General features: G+C 47.4%; 1 long non-coding RNA gene across 2 annotated transcripts; it reads left to right on the top strand.

Moving 5' to 3' along the window:
* The first annotated feature begins 9,347 nt into the window (after positions 1 to 9,347).
* Positions 9,348 to 24,925, top strand: LOC115304697. 2 transcript variants are annotated; one of them, XR_003914564.1, is made up of 3 exons: positions 9,348 to 9,483; positions 9,862 to 9,914; positions 24,374 to 24,925. It is a non-coding gene; the product is annotated as an uncharacterized LOC115304697 (long non-coding RNA). The 2 variants fall into 2 exon arrangements; XR_003914565.1 differs by lacking the exon at positions 9,348 to 9,483 and adding an exon at positions 9,681 to 9,773.
* Positions 24,926 to 25,980: the final 1,055 nt, after the last annotated feature.

The raw sequence follows: 25,980 nt of genomic DNA, 5'->3' as shown, positions 1-25,980 counted from the left end.
TTTAGAGGGGTGCCTGGGTGGCTCAGTTGGTTAAGCGTCTGACTCCTTTTTTTTTTCTTTTTTGAGTGTCTGACTCTTGATCTCAGTGCAGGTCTTGACCTCATGGCTCGTGGGATCGACCTACATTGGGCTCTGTGCTGACAACATGGAGTCTGCTTGGGATTCTCTTGCTCTTGGTCTTTCCCCTGCTTATGCACATGGTCTCTCTCTCTGCCACTGTCTCTCAAAATAAATAAACAAACCAAAAAAATGCCAGCTATTTAGAGAGCTTGAAAGTTCAAACAGGGAGATGAGAAGCAGGTTGGGATGTTGCTGGATGCTCACCAACCCCCTCGCGCTCTTCTTGGGCGCACAGGACACGGCATTTCCACACGTCCTGTGCAGGTAGGTGCAGACCACATGGCTAAGTTTTGGGGAGGGACACCTGCAGAAGTGACCTCCCCCACCAGCAGCTTGGGCCACCCTGCATCATGCAGCGTCTTCCACAGACTCCGTCTTCTCCATCCGTGTGGCCGTGGGGGCAGAGGGCTCTGAGACGGGGAGTTGCAGAAAGCACAGAGGTAAGATTTGAGGACAAGCTGCCCCGGGGAAGCCCCCTGACCTGCCATGAAGCATATCTGAGCAGAAAGGGAAATCAGGTTCTCGTGATCAGGGCTGTTTGATACATGAGTGGAAGGAATTCTGTTGTTACACCTCCACGTCCCCTGGGTCCCTCCCAAAGACCTCCTGCAGCTTCTTACTCAGGGCCCCGGGTCTCTGTCTACCTTAGGGCTTTCTTGGGCCATCAAGGGATAGCGGTTGGTGGGTACACAGCTCTGTATTCTGTCGTCTTGGGAGAGGAGCTGTCAGGTGTCTCCGCACATCCCATCAGAGTTGTCATGCAGACCTGAGCTCTGGGTGCTTCGAGGTCCTTCTACTACTGCGGACATTGTCAGTTTTCCTTCTTTTCCATCTTTCTTCTCTGTCCCCTCACCGTGCTTCTGAGATCCCTTCCCGAATAAACAATTTCCACTCGAATCATGCCTCTGAGCCCAACTCTGGGGAAGGCCAAACTAATACAAGGCAGCTAGCATTAATTTCCTTTGTAAGAAGAACAGAGTTGAATGAGTAGAGGATGTGGTAATTCTTAGGATTTTTAAAAATGTATAATTTATTGTCACACTGGCTAACAGACGGTGTACAGTGTTCTCTTGGTTTATGGGGTAGATTCCGTGATTCGTCCCTTACATACAACACCCAGTGCTCATCCCAACCAGTGCCCTCCTCAATGCCCATCCCCCATTTCCCCCCTCCCCCATCCCCCTTCAGTTTATTCTCTGTATTTAAGAGTCTCTTATGGTTTGCCTCCCTCCCTCTCTGTTTGTAACTATTTTTCCCCTTCCCTTCCCCCATGGTCTCCTGTTAAGTTTCTCAAGTTCCACATAAAGAAGCTGTGGTATATATATAGGTATATAAATATATTGGAGTATTACTTGGCAATCAGAAAGAATGAAATCTTGTCATTTGCAGCAACGTGGATAAAACTGGAAGGCATTATGATGAGCAAAATAAGTCAGTCAGAGAAGGACAGATATCATATGTTTTCACTCAAAACTTAGGATGTGACCTGTAATTCTGCCTATGATTCCAGTGCTTGATCTAGTTCATTATGATAATGTTACTTATCTAATACCTGAGGGAACTGGTAAGAAATGGCTAACAACCCTGAAATTATTTACAAATGTTAAATAGTATTTGTAATGTAATTAGCAAAACTATGTAGTTTGTAAAGAGCATTTTCTGGTTACAAAAGAAAAACAATAAAGTTTGGAAAATATATAAAATTTGGAAGACACAGAAAAAGCTAAAGAGGAAAATACAGTGCTTCCCATGGCTGCTTTCACAGTTTGGGCAACCAGCCTTTGGGTACTTTTTTTTTTTAACACGCATATAGTTTAACAAAATGGGATCACACCGTGTAAGTAGTATCGTAACTTGATTTTCTCAAGTCAGAGTACCAAAAATCAGATGCGTCTCCCTCAGTGGTACTCCATGCATATTTTAAGGGTTTTATTTGTTTCTTTGTTTTTATAAGGTTTATTGATTTATTTTGAGAGAGAGAGAGAGCACCCATGAGCAGGGGAGGGGCAAAGACAAAAGTTGAGAGAGAAGCCCAAGCAGGCTCTTTGCTGTCAGCGCAGAGCCCGGTGTGGGACTCAGTCCCACAAACCCGTGAGATCATGAACTGAGTGGAAACCAAGAGTCGGACGCTTAACTGGCTGAGCCACCGGGTGCCCCTCTTTTAGGACGTGGATTAGCTCCCTCAGGTTGCAGATAAGGATGGATACAGTTCTGTGCTGTGTTTTAGTCCATCCTGGTACTTGATACACCGAAATAAAACCATTCAAAGATCAGGAAGAATTCAAATCTACTTAGCACACTCCACGAGATCAGAGATTTTCTTTCTTTCGTTTTGTTATGTCTGGAGTCTAGAAGATGCTTGGCATAAAAAGCATTCAATAAATGTCTACTTGATTAAAAAAACTAATAAACAGAGGATTTGATGCCCTTATTGGATCAGAGCCAGAGTGTAGCTCGGATGAAGCCAAGGTCAGTGTTTAATAACACGTATTTCATGAACATCAGGTGTCTATGATAATCCCTGATGCATCTGATCTATTTTATTCCTTGTATCAATGCCCTGCTTTTTCCATAACAACCGAATGTCCCAGAAACAGAAGGGAAGTTTCCTTTGGGCAAGACGCAACTCATCCCTGGAGCTAGAACCTTCCCTATCCCACAATGTGCCCTCGTAAATCATTCACATATTATGTTTGTCAAGGAAATGGTTGAGAGCATTTTACGATGCTGTAACCTAGATTTTATCCCCGTTGCCAATGTGTGATCTTCCAAAGTGAGGCCACACGCCTGCCATTCAACAGAGGCTGTGGACCCCTTGTCAAAAAGCTTGTGGCCGAAAGCGTCACTGACCATCTCGGAGGTCCTGAACACGATTCTTCTTTCTCTCCCTTGAGTCCAGACAAGATCTTCGTGAGTTAGGTTCGTGTTCCCGCCTCTTGAGGGCTTTCAGAGATTCCAGAGCCATTGAAGTAGCTTTAGAGACATAACTCCATGACCTGATAAGTGTAACTGTCATCCCTCTGGTTACTGGTGATTTCAGACATCATTGAGTTGAGCAATGCCGGACATGCTCCTCCGAAAGGTACATGAGCTGTGTTGGCGAATCGGCTTCGCCAGTGCGGTGCTTCACCAGTCCTGCATGGCAAGTCCTCATCACCCCTCTGGCCAAGGGAGGTGTAGACCCAGAGCCCTGCCCGGCCTGCATCCCAGCTTCCTTGTGCCACAATGTTCCAACCCATTTTTAGGTGGTGTCCACCATTTCCATCCATGAAAAAGTAGTTTCTTGGCGTAAATGTAAAGGTGGCAATTCGTAAGAAAAGCAGAGGGGAGTCAGGGAGCCTTGGATGGAGTGGAGACCCTTTCAAAGTCAATTAAATGGAACCAAAGAGAATAAGCCATTGATTGTGTATCTTTTTGGCTGGCTTTTTACTGTTTGGGGATAAATGCGGCCACTCCCACAACCACGAAGGCGCAGGAGGGAACGGCAGTTGCTCTCCTCTCTAATAAGATCAGGAAATGTGATGTGCTGGGGTGCCTGGGGGGCTCAGGTGGTGATACATCCCAATCTGGTTTTGGTTCAGGTCATATTCTCACAGTTTGTGAGATGGAGCCCTGAGTCAGGCTCTGCACCAACAGCATGGAACCTGCTTGAGATTCTCTCTTTCCCTTTCTCCCTGCCCCTCCCCTGCTCACCCACTCTCTCTAAATAAAGAAATAAATAAACGGAAAAATAATACCCTTACAATTACAACACAGCCTGGGGTAAGTAGCTAATGGGAGATGAAATGCCAGAAAACAATGATCTTCCGGATTAGAAAAAAAAATAGAATAGCATTTAAAGACTTTTTAAATGCTTATTTATTTTTGAGAGAAAGAAAGCAGGGGAGAGGCAGAGGGAGAGGGAGACACAGAATCTGAAGCAGGCTCCAGACTCCGAGCCATCAGCACAGAGCCCAATGCAGGGTTCCAACTCACGAACCTTGAGATCATGACCTGAGCCGAAGTGGGATGCTTAACCGACTGAGCCTAAACCTTTTTGCCTAAAACTTACCCAGCAGGAAGAAAGAACTATGTTAAAAGTCCCCTCTTTGTTTTGCAGATCCTGGCATACAGGCAAGCACACAGGGCTGGGCGAGCAGGAGGCTTGGATGAATCTTCAACAAACATTGATTCAGACACCGGGCACCCAGGAAGCTCTCTGTCACACAACTGAGGAAAGGCGTTCTCCGTTCAGAGTGTGGGCCCGATACGTACCCAACCAAAAAGTATGGGGAGCCCTGGTGTTTATGGTTGAAGCAGTTTCCACATAAACTCTTCCAGGGAAAGTGACCACCAGGCTGAGAAGGACAAACGGAGATGGGGTGAGTGGTGGGCGTTTCCCGGTGTTTCCAGGTAAAAATTCCGTGAACATAGAAAGAGGCCTAGGAGACAGACAGACATTCCTCCCAACTCATGTGCAACTTTGTGCAGATTTACCCATTTCCTGGGCCTCAATGTTCTCATCTGTAAACTGAGAGAGACGAGATCATCTCTAGGTAGGACCGTACGAGGAATTCTAACACCGTATTCCTCACACGCCTCCTGTTAAATCACGATTCCGTAGCGTGGTTCTGCTAGCTCTCATTCCACATGTTATCCTTGGCAGTATTTACTTTAAAAGTTACAATTAGAATTAACGCAAGGGAAGGCTGAAGGTGGGAAGGAAGCATCTATGTAAAACAATAAACAATTCTGAAGTTACGTATCAGGGTGTCCAACAGGTTGTTTACATAAGAAAATTACACTTTGAAATCCCTACTTAACTCACGGTGACCGGGGCCTCCTGCCAAATAATCGGCCAGAGAGTTGGTGACTCTGGCAAAAACAAAACAGAAACAAAACACCACTCTACACATTCCAGAGACCTCCTGATACAAAGTAGACATGTTATACAGTTATATCTGTTGGGGTGGATTCTTTTGGCTTTGAAACTTGGGAAGATGCAGCCTTGCTGTGAAAAAGTCTTGACAATGTAGCAAAAGGAAAGAATGGCTGGAGTTGAGCCTGTGTGTGGGCTGGAGGCTGGGGGCCCGGGGGTCGCTTTGACCCATTTCTTTCCACCATCCTTTCACTGTGCCTCGTTTCTGCTTTTGAACACCCCTCCCATGCCCATCACCAGACCCAAAAGAGGTGAAGGGAACTGGAGAGAGAGGGGAGTGCAGAAGAGGAAGCTAGAGAGGCTGGCGAGGGGGAGGTTGGAAGGGGGCTGAGTAACAAGAGCAATTTAGAGCCAAGAGGAGAGAATCAAGATACCCCTGGAACACCGAAGTACTGAAGGCAAGACCACAGCCAATGTGGGCTCTGTGGGGCTCTGTTCGCAGATGTGTTTGCTTGGAAATAGAGAAGTGTGCATGTGCCGGGGTGGGGTCAAGGCAAGGACATGGGGGACAAACGTCTCCCTGGGGCTCATCCTCTGGGTCTGAGGGCTCTCTATTCCAGAGCCCTGAGTAGTACCAGGTGGTGGTTTTATTTATCAGTTTTTATTATTTTTAGAGAGAGAGTGCACAAGCGGGGGAGGGGGGCAGAAGGGAAGAGAAAGAGAGATGGAGAGGGAGATTCCAAGCAGATACCCCCCCATTCAGCCCTGATGTAGGGCTTGATCCCACAACCCTGGGATCATGACCCGGAGCCGATATCAAGATATTAAGAGTCAGTCACTGAAGCAACAGAACCCACCAGGCGCTCCTCCCCCACCCCCAGCTGGCATTTTAAATTCCTGAGCCTTGCAGGGCCTTTATAGATAAAAGTAACAGGAACTGAAAATCCCAAGGTTCCCCTCAGCGGGCGCCTTCCTTTTTATCAAACACGGAAACGCACTTGCGTTCCACCACAGCTCTCTGCAGGGGAGTGGCTGCAGGGGAGTGGCTGCAGGGGAGTGGCTAGAGGGATTTGCTGAACCTAGAACGTCCATTGACGTGCACACTTCCTACCCTCGCTTTCTCAGCAACATCCTCATGGCTTCGCAGAAACCTCCTCCATTTTAACGGGAGTTAAATGTTATTTTTTCTCCTCACTTAACCTTGACCCACAACAAACTTTGTTCCGCACAAGTGTTAAGTTTCAGAAGGGAACGAAAACCTTCCCAGAAGCTCTTGAATGTGCGCCCCCGTGTCCTGTTTCACTTCCCAATTTCATTTGGAAGCAGTTTCCTTGCCTGAAGCTCTTGGTTGAGTATCAGATGGTGAAATCCTTCTCTCAGACTCTGTTTGCCTGATGCTCCAACGAGGTGGACCCCTCCTCAGTCCCAGACCAGCGTCTGGTGGGCGGTTTCTCATTTCCAAAGGACCCAGCAATTCACAGGCTCCCTTTCCCCTTGGAGAATACCCCCGGCCACCACAGTCACCCAGCCCAGTGCCTCTGTGACCCAGCCTTGCTGTTTTAAGCCTCTTCTGCCCCTCACCGCAGAGAAAGGGGGTGAGCGGCCAAAATAATGGGTGTAGACCAGCCGTTACTGGCCCAAAACCCTGCAGAACGGCTCATGTCAGCATTCACAGCTTCAGGACACAAGGCCGTGCTCCTCCCCTTTCTTTTCCTGGAATAAATTTGTTCTATCCGTTAGTCCACTTTGTAAGAATTCCAACTGGGGGCTTAGTCCGTTGAGCATGATTGCAGCTCAGGTCATGGTCTCATGGTTCAGGAGATTGAACCCCACATTGGGCTCTGTGCTGACAGCATGGAGCCTGCTTGGAATCCTCTCTCAAACTAAGAAAAAAACATTAAATTTTTTAAAGATCCTGTTTCATAGGACTCTGAAGATCTGCACAGTCCGGTGTTACTCTTGTTACAGAGCTCTAAGTGCTACCTTTGAAATGTAGTTAATGATGCAGCAGAATGTATGCACATTTGCTTAGATGGCACATATACATTGTGCGTGCACGCGCACGCACACACACATACACACACACACACACAGAAAAGTTGTTCCTTGCCACTCACAAAGCCTGGATTAGTCTCTATGGAGTTTGGACTGCTAGGAAAATTCCTACACATGCTTTAGGTTAGGGAAGGGAAGGCAGTTTCTCGGGGTATGCCAGGAGCCAAGTTCAAGTCCAAGGCTGGACTTGAAACTGTTAAATCTAGCCTGGAGTGTTTTACACCTTCATAAACAGAAATGAAACTGGGTTTGAAGACCTGCCGAGACCTCATTGCCTCTTCGGAGACCCTGAAAGAGGAACAGAAGAGAAGCTCCTTCCCGAGAAAGTCCGTGCAGCTGCTGGGGGCGGGGGGCGGGGCTTCCCCGGGCGCCAGCGCCACCTGCTGCCCCTGGTGCAGGTGAGCCCGTTCTCTGGCCCTGCAGGCAGCTAACGTGGTTGTGCGGCCCTGAAGCGGCAACAGAGAGCTCACAACACAGTTCAAGCTCTGGACGTTTCTCCAGAAGGGATTTACAGGCAAGTGGATGAGAAGATGCCCAAGGCCAATGGTCGATAATGAAAGGCAAACTGAACCCATGGTGAGAGGCTGCTTCCCGTCCACAAGACTCTGATCAAAGAAACAGAGAATAAGAAGCATCAGGGCACCTGGCTGGTGGCTCAGGACTGAGTGCCCAACTCTTGGTATCGGCTCAGGTCGTGATCTCGGGGCCGTGGACCCAGGCCCGCATGGATCGTGGAGCCTGCTGGGGGCTCTCTCTCCCCCGCTCTCTCTGCTCCTCTCCCCACCTCTCTCTTTCTCTTAAAAAAAAAAAAAAAAGACAACGAGTGTTGGTGAGGATGTGGAGACCCTGGAGTGCTCCCACGCTGCCAGGGGGGAATCTGAGTGATACAGTCACGGTGCTGAAAGGTTTGACGGCTCCTCAAGTTAAATGGATCTACTAATTCCACTCCGACCCAGGAGAACGGAAAACGTGTTCACGCGAAAACTTGTCCATGAAAGTGGATAGCAGCCTGATTCCTAATCGGCAGAAAGTGAGAACAACCCTTAGGTCCCTCAGCAATGTACGTATACGCCTGGTGTATCCACACGGGAAGACGCTGTTCACCCGGAAAAAGGAACGAAGTCCTGATCCTGATCCATGCGGCAATGTGATGAACCTAGGGAACATCGTGCTGAGTGAAAGAAGGCAGTCACGAGAGACTGCGTTCTGGAAGGTTCTATGTCTGCGGCACGTCCAGAACAGGTAGCTCCACAGAGATACCCCAGTGGTCCCACGGGGCTGGGGGGAGGGAGGAACGGAGAGCGACCGCCTCAGCAGGACAGAATTTCTTTTGGAGGGTGATGGACATGCTCTGGTCTGGCAGCAGCGTTCGTCCCTTCCATTGCCCGGGGCACAGTCGGTCTGTCCGTCCCCTCTGGCAGGTGCTGGGAACATCGATCAATAGATCCTCACGGTTCTCTTTCCACGCACCCGGCGGGATAGACAACCTCACTGCTCTGACTCGCGTCCACCAGTGAGACGTGGGTGGAAGGCACCAAGTTCCAGCCGGGGTAGCTTGTGTAAGGAGCTGGCATGTGAGGCCCCAACGTGGCCTCTGGCTGGGCAGCGGGGATGCTCAGAGAGGAAGCGTCCCTCCCTGTGGGGTCCTGCGTGTCTCAGCACAGTGACAAGGCTGTCCCGTGATGGCCACTGACGTGAGTGATGACCAGACCTTTGCCGATTTATCCCACTGGCCTGGGGGACATTGCCCATGACCGTGGCACCTACCCTGCCGACCAGAGGGTAGTGGGCCCATGGGAGTGGAGTCTCCCCGTGTCCCAGAGGGACTGAGAACTAGCTACGGCTGCCCATTCTTCCTGTGTTCAGCAAATTTTGCTGCGAATTCTTTTAAATACTCTTAAGGCGGGTGACAGCTGACAGGGTCCCAGTGAGCCAAGGGTGTCTGTCATCGGAATGGCTTCTCTTCCTCCTCCCGGCTTGCCCTTGACACTGAATGTGCTCTGAAGCCTGCTCACAGCAAACAGGAGTGGAGGGGGGAGTACCCTTCGAAAGCTGCGGGATCGGCCCAGGCGGCCAGCTACGAAAACAGAAATTCTCAGCGGCAGCCAAAGCAGAGTGACGTGTCCTAGCACAGTGTAGCAGAGAACACGGCCATTAACAGGCTGCTCCCTGGCCCCTCTGGGTCTAATTAGCCGGGGACTCAGCTGGGCACTGACGGCGCTGCAGGGAGAAACAACTGAGGACTCCCCCTTCTCGGTGGCAACAGGTTGGAAGTGCTGACTTATGACTCTTGGCAGGAACAGTTGGCCCTGTGCCAGGGGACATCACAGTGGTGGCCAGACAGCCTGTGGGGTGACGACCCCCCACCCACTGTGAGGACAGCGCTTGGGGACCAGCGCTGGATTTGGATAGAGCAAGGCAGCCAGGAATCCCAGAGATGAACTCTGAAGGTGAGGAGCGCCTCCTGGGAATGGCCAGGGCGAACCCTGAGTTCAATAAACACTGGGCTCTGTCACCCCGAAACTTCAGTCCACAGTCTCTTGCCCGGTCTAGCTTCCTGCCAAGTTGTCTAGTGCCTTCCTGCTGACTGCAGCTGTTTCTTCCTCGAGGTGGCCTGGCCACCATTCAAGTCTCTGATTCTTGTCCTTTGAAAGCCACCAACGTCCCCCCTTCCCCCGGGGTCGAGGAAGGGGCCTGGAGGGCGCATCCTGATAAAGGGAATCACACCTGAGTGTTGATGGTGAATTGCGTTTCCCTCCCATCTGAGATGCTGGCTTCTGGACACTGCCCACAAAGAAGGGAATCTTTAATGGCCATTTCTTTTCTAGGAAGAATGGGGTGAAGTGAGCACTTTCGGCATGTCTTCAAAATTCACTTTGAGGTAAGTGTTCTTAGAAAGTAAGGCAGTTCTTGGCTGGCAAACGGTGACGTGTGTTTCGGGAGGAGTGCAGAGATTCACAGAGCTGGCCTTCAGGGCGTTTGGTAATCGGGCGCCAGACCAAACAGACGAGGGAGGGAGGTGGGGAGAGAAGCGTGTTTTTAAACAATATACTCAGTGCCTGTGAGACAGAGTCCTGTCCCGACTCCTGGAGCATTTTTGAGATTGTCCTTTCCTTTTAAAATTTCCCACTGTCTTTGGGTGACTGGGTTCCGTGGGTATATGAGAGTTTAACCAAATGGGAATGCAACATGGTGCGCCACTCTGGAAGAGACTAGCAGGTGTCATAAAACGAAACCCGCTCATGGCCAGATGCAGCTGAGTTGTGCTCCTTGGTGTTCTTCCCGAGGAACTGAAAACATGCACCCACACACGGACCTGCCCGTGGCTGTATAAAGCAGCTTTATTCACATTTGCTAGAACTTGGTTGCGGCCATGATGTCCTCCAGCAGGTGAGGGACACATACACCACGGTCCATGCAGTCAATGGGACGCTTCCCAGCACTCAACAGAAATGAGCTCTCAAGCCAAGAAAAGACATCAATGAACCTTAAATGCATTTCACTAAGTGAAAGAAGCCAATCTGAAAGGGCTTCGTGCTCCAGGACTACAACTCTATGACATTCGGGAAGAGGCAAAACTACGGAGCCGGGAAAGAGATCCGTGGTTGCCAGGGGAGAAGGGAGGGAGGGACGCATAAGACAGCACAGGGTATTTTAGGAGGGAAGAAGTGCGTGTGCTACCACAGGGCTTGATTCAAGCCTATTGAGTGCACACCACCAAAAGTGACCCCTAGTGTAAACTGTGGACTCTGGGTGATGATGACGGGTCAATGCACATTCATGAATGGTAACAAGGGTCCCCCATGCTGGGGCAAACACCAACGGGGGGGGGGGCACACACGTGTGGGGCAGGGGGATATGGGAAATCTCTGCACCTTACTCTCAATTTTGCTGTGAAACTAAAATTGCTCTAAAAAACGTGCTCCTTAAAAATCAATATTGATAATTTTCCTGTAGATTAAATATATTCCTAAATGGGCGCTGCATACATCCAACAAGTAGAAATGTAGCGAATTTCAGGAGCAAAAGAGCTCCATGCCTCGAGATGCTCAGAACATTACCATCTCTGACATTGCTGTCTGCCGCCTTATAAGTGGTCTCCCATTAATATGGATAATTATCTTTTCATAAGGGTTAATTTAGGATCCTAAGTTCTTTTTTTCATCTAAAATTGTATGCTCTTATTCGATTTATTTTTCTTTATTAAAGTGTAGATTTTTCCTCACTACTCACATCATAGTTCATTACAGAGAATTTAGAAAATAGAAATCCTAAAAAAGGAAGTAAAAGTTCTCCACGATTCTGCCACCAGGGATTCTTCCCATACTATTTTCTATCCATATCTATTTTTAAAACTCGGGATCATGCTATATTTAGTGCAATCTTATTTAATGGCTAGCTACTTTCCGTTTCTGGCTCTCATGTGACCCAGCTGACCATCCTTTCTCCATTTTCATGTGTTTGTGTTGATTTCTCAATATTTTGCCTTTTGACCTTGGTCATTTAAGTGGACTTCCACAGAAGAGGTTGGGACAATCTGTAATGTCACTTTTAATAGCTGCGTAGTTTTCTCCAGTATAGATACATAATTCCGTTAGTTAATTCCCTGTTGGTTATATATTGACTTGCTGCTATTTCTTAGCCATTTGAAAGAACAAGATAATAGATATCATTGCAGCGAAATCTCTGCAAATATTTCCTTAGGGTGAGTTATTAAATGAAGAACTATGGGTTAAGGAAGTTAATATCCTTTATGTATTTCATCCCCAGTAATGGAGCACAAGAACATTCCCTCACGTTTTCTGCACACTTACCAATATTAAATTGACAAATGAAAAAAGAAACCAATCTGCCAATTAAGGTGGCTAAAAACACTATCTCCCAATATTAATTAATATTATCACTGGAATTGTACATAGTCCCGTATATTTATTACTCAATCACTTATACTGCATTATGAAATACATCTTGTACTCATTTTCTTCTATTTATTTGTTCATTTACATCCCCTTGATTTGGGAGTGCACGCTTATTAAAATTAAGGATATTAAACTTTTAATTGTCACATTATTTATTTTAAAATTTTGTAATATTTATTTAATTTTTGAGAAAGAGAGAGAGAGGGAGAGAATGAGAAGGGGAGGGGCAGAGAGAGAGGGAGACACAGAATCTGAAGCAAGCTTCAGGCTCTGAGCTGTCAGCACAGAGCCCGGCATGGGGCTTGAACTCTCCAACTGTGATATCATGATGTGAACCACAGCCAGAGGCTTAACTGATTGAGCCACCCAGGTGTCCCTAATTGTCACCTAAAGTTCTTTAAAATTCTTCCTCCTCATTAGTTATTTGCTTTAATTTTATATGTGAGATATTTTGATGTACATTAAACATATATTTGCACAGTCATGTACAGTAATATTTTCCCTTATGGTTTATTCCTTCAATGTCATAACTAAAAAGTAGTTCACCTCCCTAAGATTATATAATTACACACTTTCATTTTTAAGTGGGTGCGTTAGAAAAACAGTGAAATACCACAGCACTTAGAGATCAAACACTTAAATGGCAAAAAAATGGGGATATAAACTTACATATATTAAAGACAAAATCCATTACTCAACCATCTCTAAATTTCAGGCATACTGAACATTACTAATTATGAACCACTCTTTCTATAGGAAAACAAAGGAGTTCCAACTCAGAATGAATTTATTTTGAAAGCTTTCCATCCTGCCTCAGATTTGTCTGTGTTATTCAAGCCATTAAAGATTACCAGAGGAAAAAATAAGACAAGACAATATTAAGTAATTCAGATGGCAAAGACTTTTATCTATTTTTCTCTTTCCTGTGGATAAAATTGCATGGAGACAGTGATGAGAGAAAATTCACTCTGGACCTCCGAATCCATCTGACCCCATTCTGTTGTGTGGGGACAGTTATCTGAATGTGAAGTGCCCTCATCTAGCAGATTGTGGAGGTCATCAGGGACGAGGTTCCTATTCAGAAATGTCCCTGAAAAGTGTAGAGTGATCCGCTGCTGAAGTCTGCAGCCCGTAATTCACATGATTCTCCTTATTATCTTTTTTTTTGGTCTTGTGGCTAGAGAGAGAAGCAAAAGCATGCCTCAGAAGTTACAGGAATTGTTCTGCAATGAGATGGCAGCAGAGAGCAGGGGTGTGGGAGGTCACGGAGGAGAGGAGAAGGGAGATGAAACCAACACGATCAAGATCATGTCACAAGCTAGCTGCCCTGGATCTCAGGTCGGGATCACTCCCCTGTTCTACAGATGAAGAAACAGAAGCTTGGGGAGGTCTAGCAACTTCCTGTGGTCACCCGCCAACAAATGGGGAGATGGGATTGGAAAAACAGGATGCTGGATACGGCTGGAGTAAGCAAAGACACCGAGACGGATAGCTTGTGAGACTCTCATTGGTCCCCAAGGGCAGAGGTCAGGGAGAAAAAATTTAGAACTCACGCCAATGGTTCAACTTAATGATTTTTCAACTTTACAATGGCGCAAAATGGTAGGTATTCAAGTAGAAACTGTACTTGGAACTTGGAAGGTGGATTGTGTCCCGGGGGCTAGCGACGCATGATCGGATGTCCTCTCAGATGCTGGGCGGTGAGCCGTGGCTCCCCAGCAGCCAGCGATCACAAGGGCAGACGATTCACCGACAAGCATTGTGCCCTTCACTTTCAGGACGGTCCTAGGTACATTACAGGAGAGAGTCAACACCCTGTTATCAGACAGGCTTTGTGCGAGAGGATTTTGCCCATCTGGAGCCTGACCGGGACATTCTGAACACATTTAAAGTCAGCCAGGCTAAGAAAGCTATGATGCTCGCTGGGTCAGGTTTATCAAATTCATTTTCCACTTAACGTTTTCAACGTATAATGGGTCTGTTGGGACATAACCTCATTGTGAGTCAAGGATCTATATTAATTTCCCTTTTCAAGTGCTTTCCCTTAGGTGGGTAACTCAAGGGTTTGGCTTGAGTCAGAAGGGCTTTGCTAATTGCTTTTAGGTAAGAATATCTATAATCATGTTGCGATTTTATGCCCTGGTTATCATATAAGACCCAAGCCTGCTCCGGACATTTCCCTGTTGAAAAGGGAGAGGTATGCCTTCTCTCTAAGAAGGGGCACCTGGGTGGCTCAGTCGGCTAAGCGTCCGGCTTCAGCTCAGGTCATGATCTCACAGTTCGTGGGTTTGAGCCCCACGTCCAGCTCTGTGCTGACAGCTAACTCAGAGCCTGGAGCCTGCTTTGGATTCTGTGTCTCCTCCTCTCTCTTCCCCTCCCCTGCTCACGCTGTCTCTCTCTGCCTCTCAAAAATAAATAAAAAACATAATAAATAAATAAACGCCTTTATGGAGGGCCATGCTTTCTTCTGTGCGTCATGTGCTCCCTCCATCCAAGTTCTCCGCAGCCTTCGCTTACTTATTCCTACTCAAAGCGTATGCTTGCTTCTCCCCACAAAGTAACAGCATTTCCTGGAATGCAGAGAGCATCTCCTTGTTTGTTTTTTCCGTAGACTCCCGCTTGGCAGGATCAGTGGGGCTGATTTACAAATGACACGTAGGTGTGCGGCATCGACGAAGGCTCCTCAGACCTGAGCACCCTTGCCACATCTCCCGTGTGACCAGATGGTGCCCTTAATTCTCAGCTAATTGCTCCTGCAAACATGGTGGGCAGCTCTGAGCACCACTGGGGCCCGGGACCCCCGCTCCGTCCGCTGCCGCACCCCCTGCCCTCAGCCGCCCTTGCTGACAGGGACACGACTCGAAGACACCCACCTTCCCACCTCCCACAGCCTCCTGATACCGATTGTTTATTTTTTTGCCATTTTCATTGCCTCTAAGCTCTGTCCTCGACCTGCAATTCCTCTTTGTATAATCATCACTGGCAATATTTGACCAGACATCTGATGGCGGTACGTTCACGATTCCTCTCTTCTCCTCTCAGCTTCGTACTAAATCCTCAAAACCAGTGCGGAAGCCTCTCCACTTCCTCCACTGCTGAAGCAAACAAAAACATTGGCTTTCCGGCTCCCTCCTGTCTACCTGCTCTGGCCAGACCACTGACAACACCTGGGCCACTCTGCAGGTCCCCTGGGCCTTCATTTCCCTGTAGACCCTCCATGAGATTCTTTGAGAATTAGTGTTGAAAAGAAATTTTCTCTGCTAGAAATTTCTCGAGGCCCAGGAAGTGTATTTGGTGCATCCCACACTACAAATACTTGCTAACGCGATTTGATGATCAGCAGTCCTGACAAATGTCACTGCACCTCATTGTTCTGTGTGATAATTGATTTATGTCTTGGGAAAGTCAACCGTGCAGCATTTTTTTTTTCGAGTTTCCCCTCCATCAGTAGCGCACAGAGAGCATGTCTTAGTTTTTCTTATCACTGTTAGTTTCCTATCTTCTCACTGGAAACTCACAGCAGTGGACAAAAAATTAAAAATCTGAATAATAGAAAGAGATGGGACCCAACACAACAGAAATCTTAGGGCCACAGCTGACCCCACCTGTGAATTTTAGAGAACGCTGCTCTCATCCAAAGCCTTGAGTTACTTTCCTTCCTCAATCACGTATCCCGTGGGAGCGCTGAGTTAAAAATTAACAGGATCTGGCTCTCCTTTTATCTATTCTGAAACGTGGAGGCAGGGGCACATGCGTGGCGAGGCTCAGCCCTGCAGCCCCAAGGAGAATCAGTTGCAGTAAATTACTGTAAATGTGGCAGTTTGTGAACAAGAATCAGTTAATGTGCGAAGCCCCACTTTCCCATCAGGTCTATTCTCTTAACTGATAAATGTCCCCAGAGCAGCCACAGCAGCCACGGAGTGCCACAACAGGGAGTGGAAGCGCGGAGGGCACTCGGAACTCACAAGCTATTGCTCCCCGGGTCCTGACCCACGCAGCAGAGAGATTTTCATTAATTGTGTGGGGCCCCCGGATGTGTCCTGGCTTTGCAAAGCTCTCGGGGCGGGGGGGGGGGGGGCCCTGCCTCCCTGTTTATGCTCTCAGAGCCCAGGCGATTCAAAATCCAAGTGGATGTCTTTCACAGTCAGAGCCAGGAGAGACCGAAACGTTTTTAATTAGACCAAAAATAAGAAGGTAGCAGCTCTGGAAGACGTGTCGCCTATCCCCTTTCTTTCAAAGGCCGCAATTAAACATATTTTCCAGAGAACTGATTCTTGCAAACCCCAAGGAAAGGGTGAATATGAAGCCAATTATTTGCTAGTCAGCTCTGCCCCTAAAATAAATGAAAACTGCAAGGCTGTCTTTTACCAGAGGCCCAGGCGCTGACAGAAAACTGCAGGGCCAGAGTGCCATACCCTTTCCCTTGGGGCATGATTTAAACCAAGCAGTCTGTCGTCAGGAGGGAAGTAGGGGGCAGCTCCAGGGAGAGCTGAGACTCGGTGGTGAAAGATTCTTGTCTCCTTCTCAACCCTGTAAAACTAAGCGAAACCGATCTCTGATTGATTATTAAACACTTTGCATGAAATGGCTGGGGGATATTCTGCTCATTAAATCCGTGACTCTTAGCCGCACTATTTCTGCCGGATTCTTTCGAGGGGGGAGGGGGAGGGGGGCACAGATAATGAGAAGGAAGGAGTAGTACCAAGTTGGCAAAACTCCCGAGGAAGTTGAACAAAAAAAAAAAAAGAAAGAAAGAAAGAAAGAAAGAAAGAAAGAAAGAAAGAAAGAAAGAAAGAAAAGAAAAGAAAAGGAGAAAACCCTTATGTTAGCAACATCTCCTGCAAACTGGGTGCCATCATTTTTGAGATTAAGGAATCAGGTGGATGAAGAGAAGTGACTGCCTGGACCACGGAAAGCGGCCACTCACTATGAGGTGTGGAAAAATCACCTCTAACGGGATCACTTTCTCTGTGGAAGGGGCCCATGCACTGAACAAAATTGCTCATTCCCCTCAAATTGATTCCTTACAGTAGTAATGTGAGAAAAGGCCGGTGTTTCTCTGTATTTCTGTAGTGAATCATAATTATTTCTGGCATCATTTTTTGGTGCCTTTTGAAAGCTTTTGCACACCAGAGCCTCATGCCACGGTATTTGAGAGAAACGAGATTCCTTGTCATAAACAGAACCTTTAATGGGACTCCGTGACGGGAGCGCGGGAAGAATCGTTATGCTTTTATTTACGAGATGTGATTTTTCCCATTTTTGTGGCTTTTCTTTACCCCCCACTTTCCTTGGAATAACATCGTCTTCTATCTACCTGGGAATAAAAGATGATTACCTTTTTGTTCAGAATCCCCTAAACTAATACCGCTACTCCGTTTGTTGCTAAGCAACCGAGCTCCCTCCCCTAGAAGCATCTCACTCCTCTGTCAGGCCCTGGTTCCCTTTCTGATAATCGACCATGGAGAGAGTCTGCTGATGGGAAGGAAGGAGCTTTGTAACCAAGAGAAAGGAGGAGTTAAAAAATGTAACTGTCCCACATTCTGTGAAAAACTTTTATCTCAGATAAACAAATTTTGGTATAGTCATACAACAAAAAACTATTCTATAATAATAATAATAATAAACAGGCTGCATTTGGACACAATGGTGTTGGTGCTGAAATGTGCTAGACAGGAGCTGTCTTGGGGCGCCTGGGGGGCTCAGTCGGTTAAGCATCTGGCTTCAGCTCAGGTCATGATCTCATGGTTGGGGGGTTCGAGCCCCACGTCGGGGTCTGTGCTGACAGCTCAGAGCCTGGAGCCTGCTTCAGATCTGTGTCTCCCTCTCTCTATGACCCTCCCCCTGTCTGCACTGTCTCTCTTTCTCAAAAATAAATTTAAAAACACCCAAAAATTAAAAAAAAAAAAAAAAAAAGAAAGGAAGGAGCTGTCTTCACTCGAGAGGGTCCTCACTGTATTTCCTTCATTTACATCGACCTCTAGGGGACAGCAATCTGACCTCCAGTGACCTGAGGTGGGCAGTGATGGCCTGGGGCTTCAGGTGGGGACGGTCCCAGATGGGGCGCGGGAACTTCAAGATATGCTGGACATGCCCACCATCTGTCCCTTGACTGTGGTAGGCGATGCACACCAACATGAAACTTCAATGGTGCGTTTTCCTGGATGTATATTACACCTCCACGGAGACACCAAAGTTATTAGTGCTAATACTGCCATTGTAGGCATTAAACTTAGACTTGTGTTATTTTTAAGACCAGGAATATCTTTTCTTGCTGTGAGCCTTTTTGGTTTTGTCTTTTTTTTTTTTTTTCTTTTACAGGGAAAGAAAATTTACGCCTATATCAGTAATGTGGAACTTTGTTTTTAAATAATGAGTTTTACTCGGGAACTATCGTGACTAATATTTCTCCTTTCATTTCAATTTTTATTCAAGTTATACATACATATAAATAATTTAAAGAGTTTCCTAATCCACAGACACAATTACTTTCAACTCTTTTTAGCTGTTTGTTTCTCTTGGAATTAATGTCACATTCCTAGAAAAATCCTTATTATACTGCTGCTGCTTGATTTTTCAGATTTTGTTGTATTGGCTTCTCACTATGGTAATTTAGTACTGAGTAGACTCTCTCTCTCTCACTTTCATCCTTCATCTTTCCAATGAGGTTATTTATAAGTTTTATTTAACTGTGTTTACCTTATATCATGATCACAGAAAAACCACTCATTGATGAGGCAAGTAGCAAATTATGATTCTTTTTCTTTGCCTGCACACTTTTTGTTTTCCCAGGAGAGACTCAGAGCAGAAGGCTGCTGAGCTGTGTTTAGTCTGCTCCAGTGAGGTCCCCTGCTGCCCAGGTCCGTGACACGATGGTCATCCGAGGTCCCCCTTCCTTAGCCTGAAGTGCTCCCCTTCCCGTCCGGATGCACTTGCCCCCTCACATGGCTTGTGCAACCCCCGTAAGAAAGAATAAGTGACTTGACCCAAACCATCTTTTAACCTGCCCTCATATACAAATGATTGCCTCCCTGGCAATCATTTCCAGATCAAAATTCATTCCCTTTCAGAAACGTGAAGCTATTTCTCCGCTTCAATCTCAGTTTCTAGGGCCTAGTGTTGTTTCAAGAAGTCTGATACAACGTTGCTATAGGAAACCATTTTCCATCTGTGCAAGGTTCTAGAATCTTCTTTCCATTGCTGCAGTGGTTCTGAAACATCACAATGAGGTGCCCCAGTGGGGGCCCATTTACACTCCTAGTGCTAAGGACTCAATGGTCCCTTTCAATCTGCCAACTCATTTTCTTCTGTTCTGGAAAACTCTCTGAATTGTGTCTCTGAGCACTTCTTTCCTTCCTACTTTATGTATGTTGGGTACCCCAGCCTCATCTTCCAGTTATCTTTCTGTTCCTATTTTCTTTTGCTTTGTGTGTCCTTTTAGCTTTGTCTTCCAGTCCCTCTCCTGGTTGTTTATTGCTGTCACCGTGTCCGAGGGTGGCTCCCCAGGGTGTGATATGTTATTTTATATCTCTCCATATACTAATAATGTTTCCTAAGTTGTGTTCTCCCTATGAAGGATCCTCCCTGTTTCTGTTTTCTGTATAACTTGGTCTCTGTCAGTCTAGTTGAGCTGCTATAACAAAAACGCTGGGTGACTTATAAATAACGCAAGCTTACTTCTTGTAATTCTGAAGGCCAGAAGTCCAAGGTCAGAGCACCAGCAGACTTCCTGTCCAGCTAGAACCCTCTTCCTGGTTCAGAGCGCACTGTGTCCTCCTGTGGAGAAGGAGGGGGGGCTCTCTGTGTGTAGGTGGGGCTTGTTGTGTATGGACCTCACTTCCATCAGATGGGGAAGGAGTTAGTGGAGATCAGGGGCTCAACTGCTTCTTAAAAACTTTAAAAATGTTTATTATTTTTGAGAGAGAAGGACAGAGAGTGAGCAGGGAAGAGGCAGAGAGAGAGGGAGACACAGAATCCAAAGCAGATTCCAGGCTCTGGGCTGTCAGCACAGAGCCTGATGTGGAGGCGGACCCCACACACGCCACCCAGATGCCTCTAAAATAATTTTTAAAAAATTTTTAATGCTTTACTTATTTTTGAGACAGAGAGAGACAGAGCATGAGTGGGGGAGGGGCAGAGAGAGAGGGAGACACAGAATCGGAAGCAGGCTCCAGGCTCTGAGCTGTCAGCACAGAGCCCGATGCGGGGCTTGAACCCATGAACATGAGATCATGACCTGAGCTGAAGTCAGAGGCTTAGTCAACTGAGCCACCAGGCACCCCCCTAAAATAATTTTTAAAAGGCTTTAATTTGGGGGTGCCTGGGCAGCTCTGTCGGTTAAGCATCAGGCTTCAGTCCAGGTCATGATCTCGTGGTTCGTGAGTTCAAGCTGCACCCTGGGGTCTTTGCTGTCAGCACAGAGCCAGCTTTAGATCTTCTGTCCCCTTCTCTCTCTGCCTTTTCTCCACTCATCTGTGTTCTCTCTCTTTCTCAAAAACAATAATAAAACACTTTTTAAAAATAAAAAGGCTTTAATTTTACATTTTGGGTTAGTAGTAGAACAAATGAAGAAGCCAGAAAAGTATACACGTATAGACAAAGGAGAAAACACACAGAGAAAAAGAGAAAGTGTTGGCCAAGTGAGACAAACAGAAAGGGACTCGGAGGGCAACAAAAACCATGAACTGTGGGGAGCCTTGGTGGCTCAGTCAGTAAAGCATGCAACTCTTGATTTGGGGGTCATGAGTTTGAGCCCCGTGTTGGGTGTAGAGATTACTCTTTGAAAGATTTAGAAAAAAACGTGGACTACTATGAAAGGACAGGCGGGTGGGATGAGGTTGCTTTTGAAGTGACTTCCTACCTGCACGTCGGAGGACAAGAGGAAAAGCCTTCTCCAGGTAACTGACTCAAGCTGCTAAAGCAAAGCCTGGCAAGACCGGCCCTTGTTACACAAAGACTCCGGACTTGTGCCTTCACTGCAGCTGGGTTCCACAGCCAGCACATCCACCGTTCGCCCTCCACACCCCTGCACGCCGTCGCCAGAGGGAGGCTAGTCTGCTGTTTACTGCAGAAGGTAAAGCTCCGAGGGGGGCGCCAAGCAGACAGGTGACCCTGGTACCTCTGAGTTAAGGAGCCTCTCGGCCACAACATAGTTTTGTCTGATATTATTTCTAGTAGCCGATCACCCCCAAACAGCTCAAGCCTCCAACAATGGAGGGACAATTTTAAAAATGTCATATTTGTAGACTTCAGACGTATACGATCTCTAAACTCCACAACAACCCTGCAAGAGAGATGTTTGCATCATGATTTTGCAAAGACTGACACAGAGGCTCAAAGAGGTGATGTGACTTCCCCTGGGCCACAGAGCAAATAAAGTCTTTCAATGTAATTCCAAAGCCAATGCTTATCTCCCTGCACACCACATTGTAGGAGAGACGAGACCTGCTTTTCAGAAGCCGTGTTGTTGTTTCTTGGGTTGATCTAAACTCAGCACAGAGGTCTTAATTATTACTAACTAGGGAAGCAAGAAACCAGCCAGAGAGAAGCACTTGAAAGAGGCAAAGGGGCAGATCCTCAGACAACCAATGAGCTGGCGTCACCGTCAGAATTTCCAGTCCCTGAGTTAAAAAGGCAAACATGAGTCTATTGGCAGGCTGCCCATGCTTCTGCCTGGCCTCAGCGCACAGGGTTTCCAGAACTGCTGCCCTTGAGTGATGGAAACCCTGAAAAATACCTTCGCTCTAAGTATCTTGAAACTCGAGAGGACCACTGAAAACGTCAGAGGGCTCCTTCCCAAGCCAAGTTTCGAGACACCGCAGAAAACCTCACAAGCGCTCACATGTGGGGATTTTCCATTTTTAAAAGTATAGGACAGGTGGGCTTCAGGCAAAGATGTGACCCCTTCGCTGTGGAAGTTCAGGCAGAACCATGGAGCTGGGGGGGACCCCAGGGGCCGTCTGCACCTGCTGCCCTGATTCCCCAGTTCTGGGTTGGCTCCATTGATCTTTCCCATGGAAAGGGAAGGTTTGCATCGTGACAGAGGGAGCTGAGGACCCTCAGGACCAGAGCACCGACTCCAGGTCATCTCAGGGCAAACCCTAAAGCACCGGGGTCAGGTGTGGAGTGAGGGAGGTGGGCTGCAGAGGGCAGCTCTCAGAAAGAAACCCAACGCACAGACGTTTTCTGAAGCCCATGACCTTCCACCCAATCTCACCCAAAAAGGCAAATAGGAAAGATCATTTTGAAGTAGCATTTTGGCTTTCAAGTTCTTTGCCTGTGGACAGAAGAACACTGTTCCCAGAAGCCCAAGTTCTCCTCCTTTTATTTCCAATCATGATGGAAAGTAACCCCACCATGACCTGTGTATCGATCACCGGATGTGGGACCGGCTCCGGCAGCGTGCGCTCATATGCACACGTTTTCCCTTTGTCGCCCTCTTTATTTGCTCTTGTGTCTTCTTTTTCCTTACTCGGGTATATAATGGTGCTGTTTGGAACAGCAAGGACCTGCCAAATAATCATTCTTGTGGAGGATTCAAAGATTTGAAAAGGAGGCCAACCTCAATTATTCATCTGCAGAAAGATAGCATTTCAGCAAAGTTACGAGAAACGTCTCGGCCATTGGATTTTGTCCATACATGAGCAGCTGAAGGCAGCGGCTGTCATCCTGAGAGGGATCCAGGTAGGACTGGATTTCTGCTTCTAGCTACCTGAAGGGCTCCCGGAGAGAGGAGAAGCTGGAAGGGCCCCCTAGCACACCCCCCGAGACACCTTGGTTTCCGCCTTATCCATGCTTCACCCGGGAGCAGGCACAAGATTGGAGAGAAGGGGCCAGTCCTGCTTAGAAACATCTCTGTGGCATCGTGCATGATTAACCAGACCTCGGGATGAAGCAAGAACAAGAAGTCTACGGCCACACCACCCTGAACGCGCCCGATCTCGTCTGATCTCGGAAGCAGGAATAAGGGGATGGCAGGGGGAAACCCCGAGAGGAAAGAGACCATCTATTTGCAGTTTTGCCATGGACCCTGGTCACTTCCCAGAGTCCGGTGCCTCAGTGAACATTCCACGGCCAGCTTGGGAACCGGAAATGTGTAGCACCGATCGAATTCGGATCTGTTCTCCTCTGCTTCTCTGAAAGACAGAGGATGGGGAGCAAGGAAAAGAACAAGGAGGAAGGTACCTGTGAATATTCCCGACATCCCACCTTCCTGAGTGGCTTCTGTGTGCAAAGAAAAAGGTGACATCCTTTTCAGAGAAACTCAGTAATTGTAGTCCATGTTCCTGAGGACAAAGTTCGAGAAGGTACTTAACATAGTGCTTGGTACAGGGTACGTGTTCTAGAAGTTTTTTTTTTTTTAATCTCCATCTAATCTGAGAGTCTAAGACCTGTTGTGCTCTATTGTAGGAGTGTGACTCCATGGTGTGTGGCTTCCATGCTCTTTCTGTCCCGGGGGCAATCCTGAAGTTAGAGCACTGTGGGTGGGGTGGGGGAGTGAGATCAGACTGGGTAGTCAGGGGGCAGCACAGCCATGGAGACAGAAGGACAAGGGAGACGAGGTAGCCAGTTACTACCCAGCACCCATCCATTTCTCCCTTCTTAAGGACCAAGCCTCTATTTTCAGCTGAGCACCAACCATGTTTCCTGACAGTTTGAAATGGCCACACGACTAAGTAGCTGTTGATAAGATGTAAGTAAAAATGTGTTTTCTTGAAGGGCATAGACTACAGGAAGAGACCTTGCCACATTACTGCCATACTTCTTTCTGCTTCCTTCCTTGGGGATGTGGTAGCTGGAGGTCCAGCAGCTGTTTTGGGCCATGAGGTGCCCATGGACATGAAAGCCAGGCATGCACTAAAGTATCAGGAGTGAAAGATCAGAGCACGGGTCCCTCAAGACCACCACAGCAGCCCTGACTTTCCCTCTGCAGAGTTATGTGACAAAGGCAGATTCCTGCCTTGCTGACTCAACTATGTTTTTTTAAGTTTATTTACTTATTTTGAAAGAGACAGAAACAGCATGAATGGGGAAGGGGCAGAGAGAGAGAATCCCAAGCTGGCTGTGCACTGACAGTGCAGAGCACAATGTGGGGTCTGAACCCACAAAGCAGTGAGATCATGATTTGAGCCAAAATGGAGAGTCGGACACTTAACCGACTGAGTCACCTGGGCCCCCATTTGCTGAAACGACTATTATCTGTGGTTTCCTGTAATGTGTGACAAACCTAATTTTAACTCACTTAGAAATCCACTCTCAGTTGCCCTCCAAGTGACCCAAGTGACTGTGAATGGCTGACCATTACATCAAGAGTGGTGACCGTTTTCATATCATTACATGAGGAAGATGACTTTGTTTTAGGATTTCCGTGATTAAAACACTCTTTTCTTTTCTACATAAGCTCTTTCTGGTTTGCTCTCAGATTTCCAAGGAAGGGAACGACATCATCCTGTTTTCCAGGCACCAGTGGTGGGATTGCAGACCAGCATGCACTTAAGACCATGCACACTCCGTCCAGGTCACCGCGGCACACCCTACCATTCACTCCAGCGGAGCCCTTCCTGTCTTCCGGTCACATCTCGCCACACTTTCGCCCTAACAAGGAGGTCTTCCGGTAACATGTCGCCGCATGTCTGCTCTAACAAGGTCTTCGGGTAACATCTCGCCACACTTCCGCTCTAAGAAGGAGGTCTTCCGGTCACATCTCCCAACAAGGATGTCTTGTGCTTTTGTCTCGTAAGTCGCTTTACAGCAATGTCACTGAAAGAACTCTTTCAACGGTTGCTTGGTTTGTCATCACAGACCCCCTTTCCTAGAACCCAAGCGGGATTGCAAGGCCCCGAGAGGAAGTTTATATTTTATGATTCTTTGCGTTGCTCCCACCTAACATGGCATCTCAGTCAGCCGGGCTCTGCTGTAGCAAAAACACCACACACTGGGCTGCTTACAAACAACGAACAGGCATTCCCCACAGTCCGGGAGGTGGGACCTCTAAGATGGAGACACCAGCAGGTGTGAGGTTTTGTGAGATTTGCTACATGGTCCATGAATGGCCTTAGTCTCGCCGTGTCCTCACGTGGCAGACATGAGGGGAGCTCTCCGGGGCCTCTTTTTAAACAATTTTTTAATGTTTTATTTATTTTTGAGAGAGCGCAAGCAGATGAAGGGTCAGTGAAAGAGGGACAGAGGATCCAATGCAGGCTGTGTGCTGCCAGCAGAGAGCCCGACAGCAGGCTCGAACTCAGGAACCTCGAGATGACGACCTGAGCTGAAGTCGGATGCTCAGCCGACTGAGACACCCAGGGCCCCCAAAGCCTCTTTTTATAAGGGTCCCACCCTCATGACCTAGTCCCCTCCTGCAGGACCCACCTCCTAACGCCATCACATTGGGAGTTCGACTTCTACATATGAATTTGATGGGAGAGGACATAAACATTCAGACCTAACACATGGTGCTTGGCCTCTGCAAGGTATTATTACAATTTTTGAATGGATGAAAGCCCCTGTGAACTCTCCCTTTCATTATTTTCTGTTCTAGCCCTAAACAGTCACCCTGGAGTCAAACCCAGATCGTGCCCTTTTTTTTTTAATTTTTTAAAACATTTTATTTATTTTTGCGAGATACAGAGAAAGAGAGACAGAGTATGAACAGGGGAGGGGCAGAGAGAGAAGGAGACACAGAATCCGAAACAGGCTCCAGGCTCTGAGCTGTCAGTACAGAGCCCGATGGGGAGCCTGAACCTATGAACTGTGAGATCATGACCTGAGCCGAAGTTGGAGGCTTAACCGACTGAGTCACCCAGGTCCCCCCAGATCTTGTCCTTAAAGACAAGCTCTTTCCCTAGAGACTCATATTTTCCTCTAAAGTTTAAAAGAATCTGTCTTGGGATTAGGGTGTGACTCAGTGCTGCACATGGCCCTGGGCGTCCTGGAGGGTTGGCAGAGAGGAGACAGTCAAGTATGCTTGACGGATCATCCGAATTATTCCCACTCCCTTTGTCCCGACCAATAAGCTCAACATAGCAAGTG

This window comes from Suricata suricatta, chromosome 10 (genome assembly GCF_006229205.1).
Source record: "Suricata suricatta isolate VVHF042 chromosome 10, meerkat_22Aug2017_6uvM2_HiC, whole genome shotgun sequence".
NCBI lineage: Eukaryota > Metazoa > Chordata > Mammalia > Carnivora > Herpestidae > Suricata > Suricata suricatta.
The sequence above is the reverse complement of the archived record's forward strand: the minus strand, read 5'-3'. Positions and strand labels throughout refer to the sequence as shown.